General features: G+C 36.7%; 1 protein-coding gene across 6 annotated transcripts in view; it reads left to right on the top strand.

Moving 5' to 3' along the window:
• Positions 1-13,848, top strand: part of DAG1 (dystroglycan 1) — a 92,295-nt gene that overhangs the window by 20,421 nt on the left and 58,026 nt on the right. Inside the window, exon 1 of one of the 6 annotated variants that reach the window (XM_020998946.2) lies at positions 8,577-8,595. The exons of the other annotated variants lie outside the window; for them this stretch is intronic. The gene's annotated coding sequence lies outside the window, so the exon portion shown is untranslated. Of the gene's footprint in view, positions 1-8,576; positions 8,596-13,848 lie in introns of those variants that run through there. 6 annotated transcript variants of the gene reach the window in all.

Raw genomic sequence — 13,848 nt, 5'->3', positions numbered from 1 at the left:
TAGTAGGATTTAGAATTAGAAAGAACATTATTTTTTCTTTGTTTTTCCTAACTTCTCTCTTTTTATTAAGAATGTTGTGGGAGAAATGGACAGAACATTGGGCAGAGAATCCAAACACCTGGGTTTTAATCATGGCTTTATTATTATTGAATAACTTACCTTTTTTTTTTTTAAGGTCATTGGGGTTAAGTAACTTGCCCAGGGTCACACAGCTAGTAAGTGTCAAGTGTATGGTCTGAGGCCACATTTGAACTCAGGTCCTCCTGACTTCAGGGGCGGTACTCTATCCGCTGAACCACCTAGCTGCCCCTTAAATAACTTATTTTGAAAACAGTCACTTCTCTACGTTTTAGAAAGACTTGAGTTCATATGTGGCCTCAAATACTTATTAGCTGTGTGACCTTGGGCAAGTCATTTAACCTCTTTCTCAGTTTCCTCATCTGTGAAATGGAGATGATAATAACCTCCCAGGGTTGCGAGGATACAATAAGATATTTATAAAGATATTATTTATAAAATGAGATATTATTTATATATAAATATATGAGATATTATGTATATTATTTATAAAGATATTATTTATATAATCAGGGTGCCTAGCACATAGTAGATGCTATATAAATACTAGCTATAATAATCATAATAATTTTTCATTTTTATCTCATGTAAAATAAGAATTATATTTAGATAACCACTAAGTCTTTCTTCAGCTGCAAAATTTTATGATTATGATTATTGTTTCTTGCATCATTTTTCTCCAACACCTTTGTGAGAAGCCGTTCCTGTTTTTTTCTCTGGGGCACTGATTGAGCTGTCCAGAAGCAGGAAGGGGAAGAAGATGGAACTTTTGCAGGACTTGTACCTTCTCTGTCTTTGAAAAGTGTTTTTAGCTTCCATTTGGCTTAGACTGAATGGACTTAGGGAACAATAGAATGGGTAGGACTTTTGCAGAAAGGCTTTCTATTTTATAGCCTTTGAATGGAAAGAAACAAAAAGTAAATGGTGGTTCCTTTTCAAAGAGACACCTTGTATTTTCAGATTGTCTCTTAAAGTCATAGAATCTGATCTTGGAGGGACCAGAGAGATCTCACTTAACCCCTTTAAATTTGTAGAAGAACAAATTGGCTAAAGTCTAGTATGTGTGTATACTTGCCACTGGCGTTGAGTCTTATCACCTCTCTAAGCCAGTTGGTGACATCTCAGCATTCCATCATAGTTTATTACATTGGCATGTTGAAGTTGAAGATGTTATGGTGTTATCTCTTATGTAGCACATAATATTGCTCAGCTCTCCAAGCCCTTCTTATGGATGTGTTCACAAGTCTGCCTCATAGCAGATCATCGTTTATAGACATTATACCACTGTGAGATTGGCACTAGACTTTCATGGTGCTCTGTGGTAAACTGGATCAGGTACAAAAACTTGTTGCTCATGTTTAAGACAGACTTGTTGCGTGGCGTAGTCTCACAGTTTCACTCTAAATAGAAACAAACATCTTTAGCTTACCATTATAATGAGTATGGCTGTGAAGCCAAATCAGTTCATAATTTTTACTTTTCCATCATCATTGCCCAGATCTGTATGAATATCAGAGGTGCAGTGTTATGTAGTAGAGTCAGGAAGACCTAGGTTTGAGTCCTATCTCCTTTACCTACTGTGACTGCATGGTCCTGGCAAGCCAGTTGACCCTAGGCATCTCTTTAAGACTATGTGCTACGTAGCAGATGCTTGTCTGCATTAGGAAGAGTTCCCATTGGGAGCTGTCTACATGGATGAAATCATAAATCTGGCTAAAAAAAGAAATAATATGCTTGGGTCCCCCCCCCCCAGTTTTTTCTTGTTTGAGCCTAAGTTTCTGCTGAACTTTAGGGTGGGGAATGTAAAAAATTCCCAAGTCAGGGAGATTTTTGACCTTTCTAGATAAATATGCTGGGGAGAGCACTGCCGGGTACTGCTCAGTAAGTCCATGAAAGTGTATAAACTTTTATGTTGTGTCTAGAGTAAGGAAATGAAGTTTTACTACTAAGAATATGATCTCTAAGTTTAAAATGAGATTGCTATTACATGTCTTGTCCCAGTGTATGAGTTATATATGGCATGTTTATGTTTTATATTATGTGTGTGTGTGTATGTGTGTTTGTGGCTAGAGTTTTGGATTAAGAATTCATAGTTGTGGGGTATGAAGAGAGTTGAAGAGGTGTTTGATCCTCTTCACTGTAGTAAGATAAGCCTGTATCTAAATCATCTTAGGGTTTAGGTAGGCTCTGCTATTGTTAAAAATTTCCAGGAAAGGATTTTCAACAGAATCTTTACAGCATCTAATATTTTGTTAATTGAATTATTTGTTCATATACCTAACTTAAATCTCTCAGCAGTTTGTCTGTTTTTGTCAGGGAACATAGAGGAAACAACTGATCGTTGCTTTTGTGTACTGGAAAAAGAAATTTCCTTACTATTCCCTCCTCAAGCTAAACTCATAAAATGTTATAACTGGAAGGGATCTGGGTTTGATTGTCCCTAGTTTACAGAAGAGAAAGTTAAGAATTTGGCCAGAGGATCTTTTAAAAACCTTTCCTCACTGTCCTTTGTTTTTTGTTGCTTGGCTTTGAGGAGTTTAGGATTTTTACTCCTGTTCTAAAATGTTGGACCCCTTATTTACCCCCTGGGTAAATTCTGACTAGGGCTAAATTTAGTAACAGGAAAAAAATCTCTCTGAAACTATAAAGTGCTGTGTGGCTGTAAGGTTATGGTACTGTTAATGAATCTTGTTTGATTTATTGGAAAAGTCAACGTGAATCCATGGATAGCATTTTTGAGAGTGTCTTGCTCTAATTGAATGTCCTCCACTCCCTTGTGTATATTGTAAGTAGCATATGTTGTCTACATTTCTGAGAAAATTTAAGGATGAAGTGTGATATTTGTTTAGGGTTGGAATCCACTTAGTGGGACTCCAGAATCTTGCAAGTGTCCAAAGAGACTTTGATAAGTTTGGAATTAGAATGTGATGATCACCATATGTACTGTTAACATCTTTACCTCTTTCACATCAGTCCCAGCCCCTGCCCCCCCCAAAAAAAACCCCAAAAAAACAAAACCCCAGACCAAAAAAATGCATGGCTCTTTGCTAACTTTGTCAAGTGACTGGGATGTCAAAAAGAGAAGGTCTGGATAGGTCCTCCCCCTTGTTTGCTACCTCTCTAGCCTTTCCTTACCATTAGGAGACTTTGACTTCAAACATCAAGTTGTGAGTGCTGGGTACTAGAAGAGATACAAAGTTTAAGTAAGACATGGTGCCTTTCTTCAAGGAGTTCATAGTCTAGTAGAAACATATGTAATAGAAAAGTAGCTATCATTGATTAGAGAAATGCAAATCAAAACAACTCTGAGGTACCACATCACACCTGTCAGATTGGCTAACATGACAAAACAGGAAAATGATAAATGTTGGAGAAGATGTGGGAAAATTGGAACACTAATACATTGTTGGTGGAGTTGTGAACTGATCAAACCATTCTGGAGAACAATTTGGAACTATGCCCAAAGGGCTATAAAACTGCATACCATTTGACTGAGCAATACTGCTTCTAGGTCTATATCCCAAAGAGATCATAAAAATGGGAAAAGGACTCACATGCACAAAAATATTGATAGCAGTCCTTTTTGCTGTTGCAAAGAAGTAGAAATTGAGGGGATGTCCATCAATTAGGGAATGACTAAAAAAGTTTTGGTATATGAATGTAATGGGATACTATTATATTGTAAGAAATGATGAGCAGGCGGACTTCAGAAACCTGGAAAGACTTACATGAACTGATGCAGAGTGAAATGAGCAGAACCAGGAGAACATTGTACATAGTAACAGCCACATTGTACAATGACTGACTTTGATAGACTTAGCTCTTCTCAGCAATGCAGGGATCTAAGACAGTTCCAAAAGAGTCATGATGGAAAATGCTATCCTCATCCAGAGAAAGAACTTAGGAGTCTGAATGCAGATGGAAGCATACTATTTGCTCTCTTTTTCTTGCTTTGTTTTATTTCTTTCTCGTGGTTCCTTCCATTTGTTCTAATTCTTCTTTACATTATGACTAATGTGAAAATATGTTTAATATGAATGTACAAGTAGAGCTTAAAAACGTTGATGGATAAATGGATATAAAGTTTCTGCAACAAAAAAAAAAGAAAAAGAAAAGTAGGTATCCTGATGTCAGATCCATCCATGCTTTCCTTGCCTTATCCTGCCCAGGATTAGTAGAAGTTCTGATTGATTAGGTACAGGGCTAGGATATGAGCTAAGGTTGGCTCTGATCACAGACTAACCTTCTTAGATGGGTAAGCAATGCATACCATTTGTGAGTTGAGGTGAGAGAGTATATGTTATTTGGTACAGCTTCATCCACATTACTGAAAAGTAACTCAAGTCTCTAAAAAAGTAATCCATCTCAATTGTTATACCTGTTTACCAGGATTATTGTAAGAAAAGGACTTAGTAAATCTCAGTGTGCTATGGAAATATAATCTGCTGTTATCATTAGCACAAACCTCTTCATGCCATAAATGTTTTCATGGGCTGCTATGGCCAAATGCATTCTTCACCTGGCATCCAACCTTATGATGCCTGTCTTCATTTACATAGGGTTGTCTTCAAATCACAGACGCACTCTCATCTCCAGAGCTGTAATACTTTGCATTTTGGTGTAGGTCTTGCCAGAACTTGCAGTCCAGAAGCAGTCTTTGAGAATCCAGAGTCTTTTCTAACCTTGGTAAGAGTATGTTATTGGAGGGCAGCCGATAGGCTTCTACAAAAGAATATTTCTATGAAACTTGTTTGAACATAGGGGCTAAAATATGAATAGTAACTTTAATTAGTATACATCATTTTGCAAAACAATAATTTTTCTTGTTGTTTCAATTGTGTCCAACTCTTCATGACCGTATTTGGTGTTTTCCTGGCAAAGATACTAGAGTGGTTTGCCATTTCTTTCTCCAGCTCATTTTACAGATGAGGAAATTGAGGCAAACAGGGTTAAGTGATTTGCCCAGTGTCATAGAGCTAATAAAGTGTCTCAGATGGATTTGAATTCGGGTCTTCCTGACTCCAGGCCCAGCGCTCTATCCAAATTAATAACTTTGAAATCATTGGTTTCCCAATGCAACTTCTCGGGAATTGATGGTAAATTTGACCAATTTTTGGCTATATGGGGAAGGTTGTGGGAAAGGAAGTAGTAACTATTTTTACTTTAACCAAATAATTTAGACTCCGGCATCATGTGGGTTTCTGCTGTCACAACTGCTTTGTGAATACAATGCATGTCTAAAAAAATAAGGTTTTGTCGGTTTTGTTTTTAGTTATTTTTGGGGAAAAATACTTAAATACTTTTTTGAGGGGACCTCTAAGGGTATCTATCTTGTTAAGTACATGGAAGGTGGAAGGACTATATGAGGAACCCTAGTACGTTTTAGTCCTGATTCATTTGTTTGTCTCCTCTCCTGATTTATTCTGGGCCTTTACCTCAATCAGCCAACAAGCATTTATTAAGTGCCTACTGCATTAAAAAAGAAGCAGTAATGTATGCTTTGCCACTGCTTCCCAAGGACCGTGGGACTTTTCTATCTGACCTGCAGCTGAGACCTTACATGTGTATTGTTTCCCCCATTAGAATGTGAACCCTTTGAGAGCAAGAACTGTCTTGCTTTTTTATTTGTATCCCTAGCACTTTGCACGTCATAAGTGCTTAATAAATTCCTTTTCCATCCATTCATATAAGCCAGCAACTATGATAGGTACTAGAGATAACAGATACAAAGTGAGATGATCCCTTACCTCAAGGAGCTTACATTCTACTGTTGTGTGAATGGTTCCAGAAAGAGTTTTAGTCTAAGCAGTCTCAGGAGATTATCAGTGGTGTCATATGATGGTAGATTGTCTTTTCTGGTAGTAATGGAAATGTTGATTTGATTATTGTTCTCTGAGCAAGAAGTGAAAAGCAGCGATGGAGAGTGGTGGTGTCAGGGCATGGCAAGATGCCTAGGTACTTGTATTGGTGAGGCCCTGTTTTGTCTGTTTCTGGTGGGAAAAGGCAGACGGTAGCAGGGTTGATGATTCTTCTATAATCATTTCTGCAGTTGGAAATGAGAGAACATTGTATTTGGATTCTGAGGACCTGAGTAAGTATTTAAACCCATACTGACATTTGTGAGCTTGGGCAAATTATTTGGTCCTCAGTTTCTTCATCTATAAAATGAGGGGGTTTTATGTGACCTCAGTCTAGTTCTAAATTTATAACTCCTTTCCCCTCTCAATGCAATTTAAGATTGAGAGCAGGGACTGTTGTCTTTTTTTATTGTATCCTTGGTGCTTAGCATAATATTTTTCTTTTTTAACCCCCGTCCTCTTTTTTAATTAGGATAAGAGTTGAGCTTTGGACATGTTGATTTAAGATGTCAGTAGGATATCCAGTTTGAGATGTCCAGTAGGCAGTTGGAGGTATAACACTGAAGGTCAGGAGAAAAGATGAGGGCTAGATAAATAGGTTTGGAAAGGGTTGGTTAGACTAGATAATTTCTGATATCTTTTCCAGCTCTAAATCCTATAAGTATTCCAAATAAATGCCTGGAGTCTGTGAACTGGTTTTAAAAAATATTTTGAGACCTGTATTTCAATATATTGTTAGCTTTTGTAATCCTATGCGTTTTATTTAATGTATTTTTAAAAGCATTATTTTTGAAGGGGTCCATCCATAGACTTCACCAGAATGCCAAAGGGGTCCATGACACAAAAAAGGTTTAAAGTCTTGGTCTAAGGTATCTAGCTTGGTGGATTTTCTTAGGCAGTTCTCTCTTGTCAGTTTTCTGATTTTTTTTAAAATTAGATTTGCAGGATTCTAGTCAAATTTAGTCTTATCCCTTGGTTTGGTACACTCCATTCCTAAATAGGTACTGATATTCTCATATTTTAGCTGTATCGTCCAAATAACTTTTTATATTTCTTTCTATCTTAACAATTGTCTCTTTCTCTGTAAAAGAGGGAGTAACTAGTTGATCTCTAAGACTCCTTAACAATTTTAAATCCTGTGAACTGATGATTAATTTCATTCTTGTTTAGTTTGAGGTAAGTAGGAGGCTATTTCAGTTGTCCTAGCCTGAGGTGATAAGTACTGTGGGAAAGGAATAGACCAGATTGCTGTTCCCTGTTTCTCTAGTTAAGAGGTTATCTATATTTACTTCTTATCTTTAACCTGTCTTTGCGTTTGTGTGGAATCCTTGTGGGTTTACTAGATTTAAATCTGGAAGAGATATTAGAGGTAATCTACTCCAGCCAATCCTTTAATTGTACTGATGAGGAAACAAGTCATTTGCCTGAATTAGCTGCTGTTAATTATTATTCCTTTTCCTTCCTAGGAAGATTCAGATTAAACAGACTTTGGAATCAGACTTGGGTTTGATTTCTGGTTCTGGTATTTGCTACCTTATATAGATTTGGCCAGGTCACTTCACCTGTCTGGGCCTCAGTTTCCTCATCTGTGAAATGAAGGGATGTGATTAGCTGATCCCAAAGATCCCCTCCATCTCTAAATATTATGTTCTCATATCAGAACCCTTGCTTTTCAACAACCTAAAAAGTGGAAGTCTAAATAAAGGGAAGTAGGGCTGTTCTTTGTGACTACTAGGGTAAGCATTACTTTTACTTCTCCATCCTTGGTAATAAGGGTAGTATGTAACTGTCAGACGCCTGCATAAAGAATATTTCACTATCAGCAGCCTTTCATTTACAAAGGAGTCACCAAAGAGTGAAATAGTCAGGGCCTACATTTTTTAAGCACAATGGTGGAAAATAGTTGAGAAAATGTTTGACAAGAATTCTCAATGGATATTTCCAGTGTTAGACTTAGAGACTCAGGAAAAATAATGGTTGACACAGTAAAATAATTATTAGAGAAACAAGCAGTAGGTGTTGCATAGTATTTATCCAGTGCTTTTCATGTAAACACAGAGAATCATTGTTTAATTGGCCCATTTGCCTGAGTTATTTGTATTCCTGCTGTTGCTTTTATTGGAACTAGTGTTTATTTCATTGAGAGTTTATCTAAAAAGTAGGATATTGAAAACAGTTTTGATTTATAAAATCATTTAAAAAAAAATGAGTGACCCTGAAGAATTGCGACTTTATACATACTAGAGAGCTTTCTTTAGCAGCTCAAAAAGTTTTATAAAGGGTTAAAGGCGCACTTCTCTTGTGCGCATTTGCTTTTGTTCTTTGAATTGATCCCCTTTTTCATTTTATCTCTTATTGATACCTCTTGCTTTTTCTATCACATTAATTTCTGAATGTGATCCTCCCTCTTCCAGTGAGCCAACCTTTGTAATAAGGATTTTTAAAAAATTCATCAAAACAAATACATCAGTTCTATCTAACTACTGTAAGAGTACTGTACAATTGAATTGATCCCTTATTACAAGATTTTATATTTGCTTTTTTTTTTTTAAAGGCCACTTTGGCTTGTGAATGCCTGCTTCTGTGGGCCCCTTTCCCACAGTGGGTCTTAATGAAGATACCTTTGAGATCTGGGCCAGCCGCCTACCTCATTGTATGGGTGAGTCAATTGAGAGAAGAGGAATAACTTGCTCAAAGTACACAAGTACTGAAGAGCAGAGCCAGAATTTGGACTCGGGGCTCTGATTCTTTCTGTCAAGTAGCATGTAAATTGTGGTGAAAATTTTCACTTTCTTTCAAAACATTTTGGAAAAACTTCTTAATTGGATACTTTTGAGAGGCTTGGAAAATGGATTACTTTTCATTAAAATGTAGATGTTTATAGAGGGTCAGTCCCTTCCTTTACCCCCAGCAGTAGTGTACTTGCAATTTTTAGATGAAATTTCTCAAAGGGAAATGATCACGGCTGTTTCAGTAGAAAGCTGTACATAAAGCAGAGTGTCATGGGACTGGAAAGCAGCAGTTTTGTGCTCATACAGCTGTGGAGGGAGGCAGGGAGATATGATAAGCCATTAATAAGCCTCCTGATAGTAACTGAATTTGGTATCTTTACAAAGGGCAGAACTTACATTACAGGAAGCTGCTGATAGAGGATGTACACAGACCTTGTGGGTTTGAGGGGACAGATGGAAGCAGTTGTTTAAGATCATCATGTAGAATACACTAAATCATAGTGCAAAGAATTGGTTGGGCTACTTCCTGTTTGCTGGGAATTTCTGAAGTGTAGATTGAGCCTGACTGGCCTTCTGGCGTATTTAGACAGATCTACGACTTTCTTTTAGTAGGAAAAGATGTAGATGACTTTTTTTTTTCTTTAGGAGCTCTGCCAGGGACAGTTGTCTAGTTAAATTCTACGAATTTGTACCTCATGAACTGTGGGAGCCTTTCTCTTGTCCTTTCTTTCAGTGGGCATTCATTAAGTACCTGCTATAGTATGTGCCAATCATTGTGCTACGTTCTGGAGATACAAAGATAAAAATCAAACAATTTTTGCCCTCAAGAATTATATTAGGGGAGACATGTATACATATAAGTATGTACAAAATAAATGAAAGGTATGTTTATTTTTTTTCGGGGGGCAAGCACTAGTAGTATGAGAGCTCATAATGTCATTTAACTTCCCTGAGCTTATGTTTTTCCATCCGTCAAGTGAGTACGATAATATTTGGGTGATCTGCCTCACAAGATAATTGGAAGAAAGTGCTTTGCAAACCTTGAGGTGCTACATAACTGTGAATTACTCTATTACAATATAGTGCTATTTCTGACTCTTCAGCCTTTCCACTGAAATAATCTAACCTCAGATGCTTATTTATTCACAAATGAATTGAAGAGGACCATCACTATTTCACTTCTGCAAACCTTTACTAAAAACCTATTGGGTGCAGAGCATTACACTAGGCTCTTGGGGAGATAAAAAGGTTAAATGGGATGGGCACTATTATCCTGTAGCTTACCCTTAGAAGAGGGATAACTACTAAACAGGTACAATACTACATAATATAATAACAGCATAATAATATAATAAATATTATGTAAAGAGTATTAGAGAGATATATGAGCTCATTGTGGACTTGGTGGTTGGAGGTTAAGGGAATCAGAAGATGATATTCTATTTAGTTGCTGCTGTTTATGTTCTTTCCCCCCTTCTGACTATTCTATAATAATTAGGGTGGAAGTATTTCTAAGTGGTATGGTAAGGAACATAGCCACTGTCTCTCTTTGGAGTTCTAGGTGAGACTTAACCATCTCTGCATTATAAACAGTCCAGTCTTGAATCTAGAGTTCATCTGCTCTCGTTTTCTGTTTTTTAAATCTTATTCCAGGCAAGGATATTGACAGTAAAAGGCATTTAATGAAAATTCTCACTGTCTCCATAAGCATAATTAATTACTCTAAGTACCTAGGCAAGTATGTATTTCTGTGACTATGATAGGGTAGCTCTGAAAAGGAAATTATTTGATAGAATTACATCTATTCCTTCTACTGTATAAGTTTAAAAGAACCACGAAATGAGAACTGCCCATAATTTAATCCTCTGACCAGCTTTATGTCACATGTGTTAAATATAAAGAGAAGATTTCTGGTTATTCTTGAGGTCAAGTCACAGAACCCTAAAACTTATGAGATCCATTATGCATTTAAAATCTATCAAATAATGACTGAGCTATATGCAGAGAAGTAAGTGAGACTCAAAGCTCAGGGGTTAGGAGCCAGCATGTCTGACAGACTACATAAGAGGGCTCCCAATGGACTAATTTGAGAGGGGAGATTTACATGTCACCAAGGTAACCAAGAAAATTCAGAAAACATAAAACAAAAGACTAAAGCAATACAGTAATGTCCTCGATATTAAATAACATCAAGTCTCCTTGTATCCTAATAACCCACTCCCATTGTCCATTTAATCATCACATTTTGTCTTGAGTCCCAGATGTCCCATGTAGTCATTTGGTCCTTGGAAATATATTCTCTTGGATATTATGGAATAGACCTCATTATCAGGGCAGCTCTCAAGGGGACTCTTTTTCTCTGGTTCCAAATCACTTGTAAAGATTCCTAGGTAATTCTGCTAAAATCTACCAGTAACTAGACTTAATATAATTTAGTACAATTTCTTAAATTTGGTTTTCTAGTAACTAGTTTGGTGAAAAACAGTTCAAGTCTTATGGATCTAATCCTATTAACAGTGCTGTAAGAATAACATCAAACTAGGAACCCATAATTCACCTGAGACTTTAGAGAATTTCAGTTTTTATATACCACTTGTGGTATTTATCTTTATCTTAACCCTATACTTTATATAAGAATCTTTTTAAGAAAATTCTTGAGGATCTAACTCGTAAAATGAACTTTTTCTGTCTTTTAAAATTATCAGATAGTTTTAAAATGGCAGAATAATTTCACTTTCTTTACAATTACCCAAACAGTTTTATATGTAAAATCCTTAATCTAATGTTGAGAACTTATTATTAAAACATAATCAAAGCCTGAATTTCCCATTAGAAACAATAGTACTCCATCACAATCATATGCCACAACTTTTTCAGCCATTCCCCAATTGATGGTCATACCCTCAATGTCCAATTCTTTGCCACTGCAAAAAGAGCTGCTATTAATATTTTTATACACATAGGTCCTTTGCCTTTTCTTTGATCTCTTTGGGGTACAGATCTAGTAGTGATATTGCTGGGTCAAAGGTTGTGTACAGTTTTATAGCCCTTTGGGCATAGTTCCAAATTGTTCTCCAGAATGGTTGGACCAGTTCACAACTCCACCAGCAGTTTACAGTTATCCCTTCCCTACTGCTACTTTCCTCATCATGGGTTGGCATAAGGAATTAAATGGGAATTTTTTGGGAGTTTTGCAGAAGCTGTAGACAACTCATGAAGGCCAGCAGATGAGACGGCAAAAATTTAGAAACTCAGAAATGCATAAAATGTATGTATAGTATTGTATAATATCAACATATTTTATTACCATAATAATTCAGACTTCTCTGCTACAAAGGGAGAGCCAGAAAGTTTTATGCGGATTTTCTAGATCATGAGGACACTGCATCACTGTACCCCTAACCCCCGTGATGTGAGAGGGATAACTGTATTAGTGTACCTATTTTCCCTCATTCCCTTTAGCATTTGTTATTTCTGATTGTGACTGTTGAGAGCTTTGATTTCTTATTCTGAAAACTGCCTGTTCATATCCTTTGACTATTTATCAGTTGGGAAGTGGCTCTTATTTTTGTAAATTTGACTCAGTTCCCTATATATTTAAGAAATGAGGCCTTTATCAGGGAAGTTTGCTGTAAATTTTTTTTCTATTCCCTATGATACCTTTAAGCAAGATGTAGTTTCTCTGATTATCTCTTTTTAATTAGGTCTGTTCTTGCTTTGTCTAAGATCATGAGTGCTACTTTTTTTTTTTTTAACACTTCAGCTGCAGCATATTCTCTTCCAGCCCTTTATTTTGACTCTGTATGTGTGTGTGTGTGTGTCTTTCTCACTTTAACTCAGTTGTGTCTTTTGTAAACAATACGTTGTAGGATTTTAGTTTTTAATCCTTTCTTCTGTCCACTTTCATTTTATGGGTTAGCTCCCATTTGCATTCACAGTTACGATTACTGTGTATTTTCTTCTATTTATCCTTCTCTCTTTTTTTATTCTGTCTCTTTTCAAAAGTCTGTTTTGCTTCTGCCCACTGTCTCCCTTAATATGCCCTCCTGTCATTCCTACCCCAGCCCATATCTCTTATCCTCTTCACCTTCTATTCCCCTACTGGGTAATATAGATTTATATAACCAGCTGAGTGTGTCCCTCTTTGAACCAACTCTGATGAGAACATGGTTTAAACCAGGGGTGGGGAATCTGGCCTCAAGGCCACATGTAGCCTTCTAGGTTCTTGGGTGTGGCCTTTTGACTGAGTCCAGATTTTACAGAACAAATCCTTTTATTAAGGGGATTTGTTTGTGAAGTTTGTATTCAGTCAAAGGGCTGTGCACTTGAGGACCTAGAGGGCCACATGTGGCCTTGAGGCCACAGATTCCCCACCCCTGATTTAAACATTGCCTGCCACTTCCCTGTTCCCCCCCACTATAAAATCTCTTCCTTGGGCCCCCTGTATTATGTAAAAAAATTTTACTCATTCTAACTCTTCCTTCTCTCTTCTCTCAGTGCATTCCTCTTTCTCATCCATATGTTTTTGTTGTTGGTTTATTATTTTTTTTTAGATCATCCTAGCATAATCAACTTAGCACCCATATCCTCTGTCTATCTAGATTTCTTCTAATTGCCCTAATGATGATAAAGTTCTTAGTAGTTACAAGTATCATCTTCTCATGTAGGAATGTAAATTGGTCAATTATTCTTTTTTTTTTTGAGGCATTTGGGGTTAAGTGACTTGCCTAGGTCACACAGCTAGTAAGTGTCAAGTATCTGAGGCTGGATTTGAACTCAGGTCTTCCTGACTCCAGGGCCGGTGCTCTATCCACTGTGCCACCTAGCTGCCCTGGCCAATTATTCTTTTAAAGGAGTTCTTTTCTTCAGTGAATTTTTGTGCTTCTTACCATTTGACCAATTTTGTTTTTTAAGGTATTTTCTTCAGTATTTTTTTGTACCTCTTTTACCAAGCTATTAATTCTGTTTTCATAATTTTCTTTCATCACCTTTATTTCTTTTCCCAATTTTTCTTCTACCACTCTTCTCTTTAACTCTTTCAGGAATTCTTGTTGGGATTGGATCCAATTAGCATTTTTCTTGGAGTGGTTTTCACATTGTTGTCTCCCTCTTGAGTTTGTCTTGGTCTTCTCTGCCACTGTAGTAGCTTTTTATGGTCAAATTTTTTGTTGTTGTTGTTT

The sequence above is a fragment of the Phascolarctos cinereus genome, unplaced genomic scaffold, assembly GCF_003287225.1.
Source record: "Phascolarctos cinereus isolate Bilbo 61053 unplaced genomic scaffold, phaCin_HiC Scaffold_4;HRSCAF=312, whole genome shotgun sequence".
Classification (NCBI taxonomy): domain Eukaryota; kingdom Metazoa; phylum Chordata; class Mammalia; order Diprotodontia; family Phascolarctidae; genus Phascolarctos; species Phascolarctos cinereus.
The sequence above is the reverse complement of the archived record's forward strand: the minus strand, read 5'-3'. Positions and strand labels throughout refer to the sequence as shown.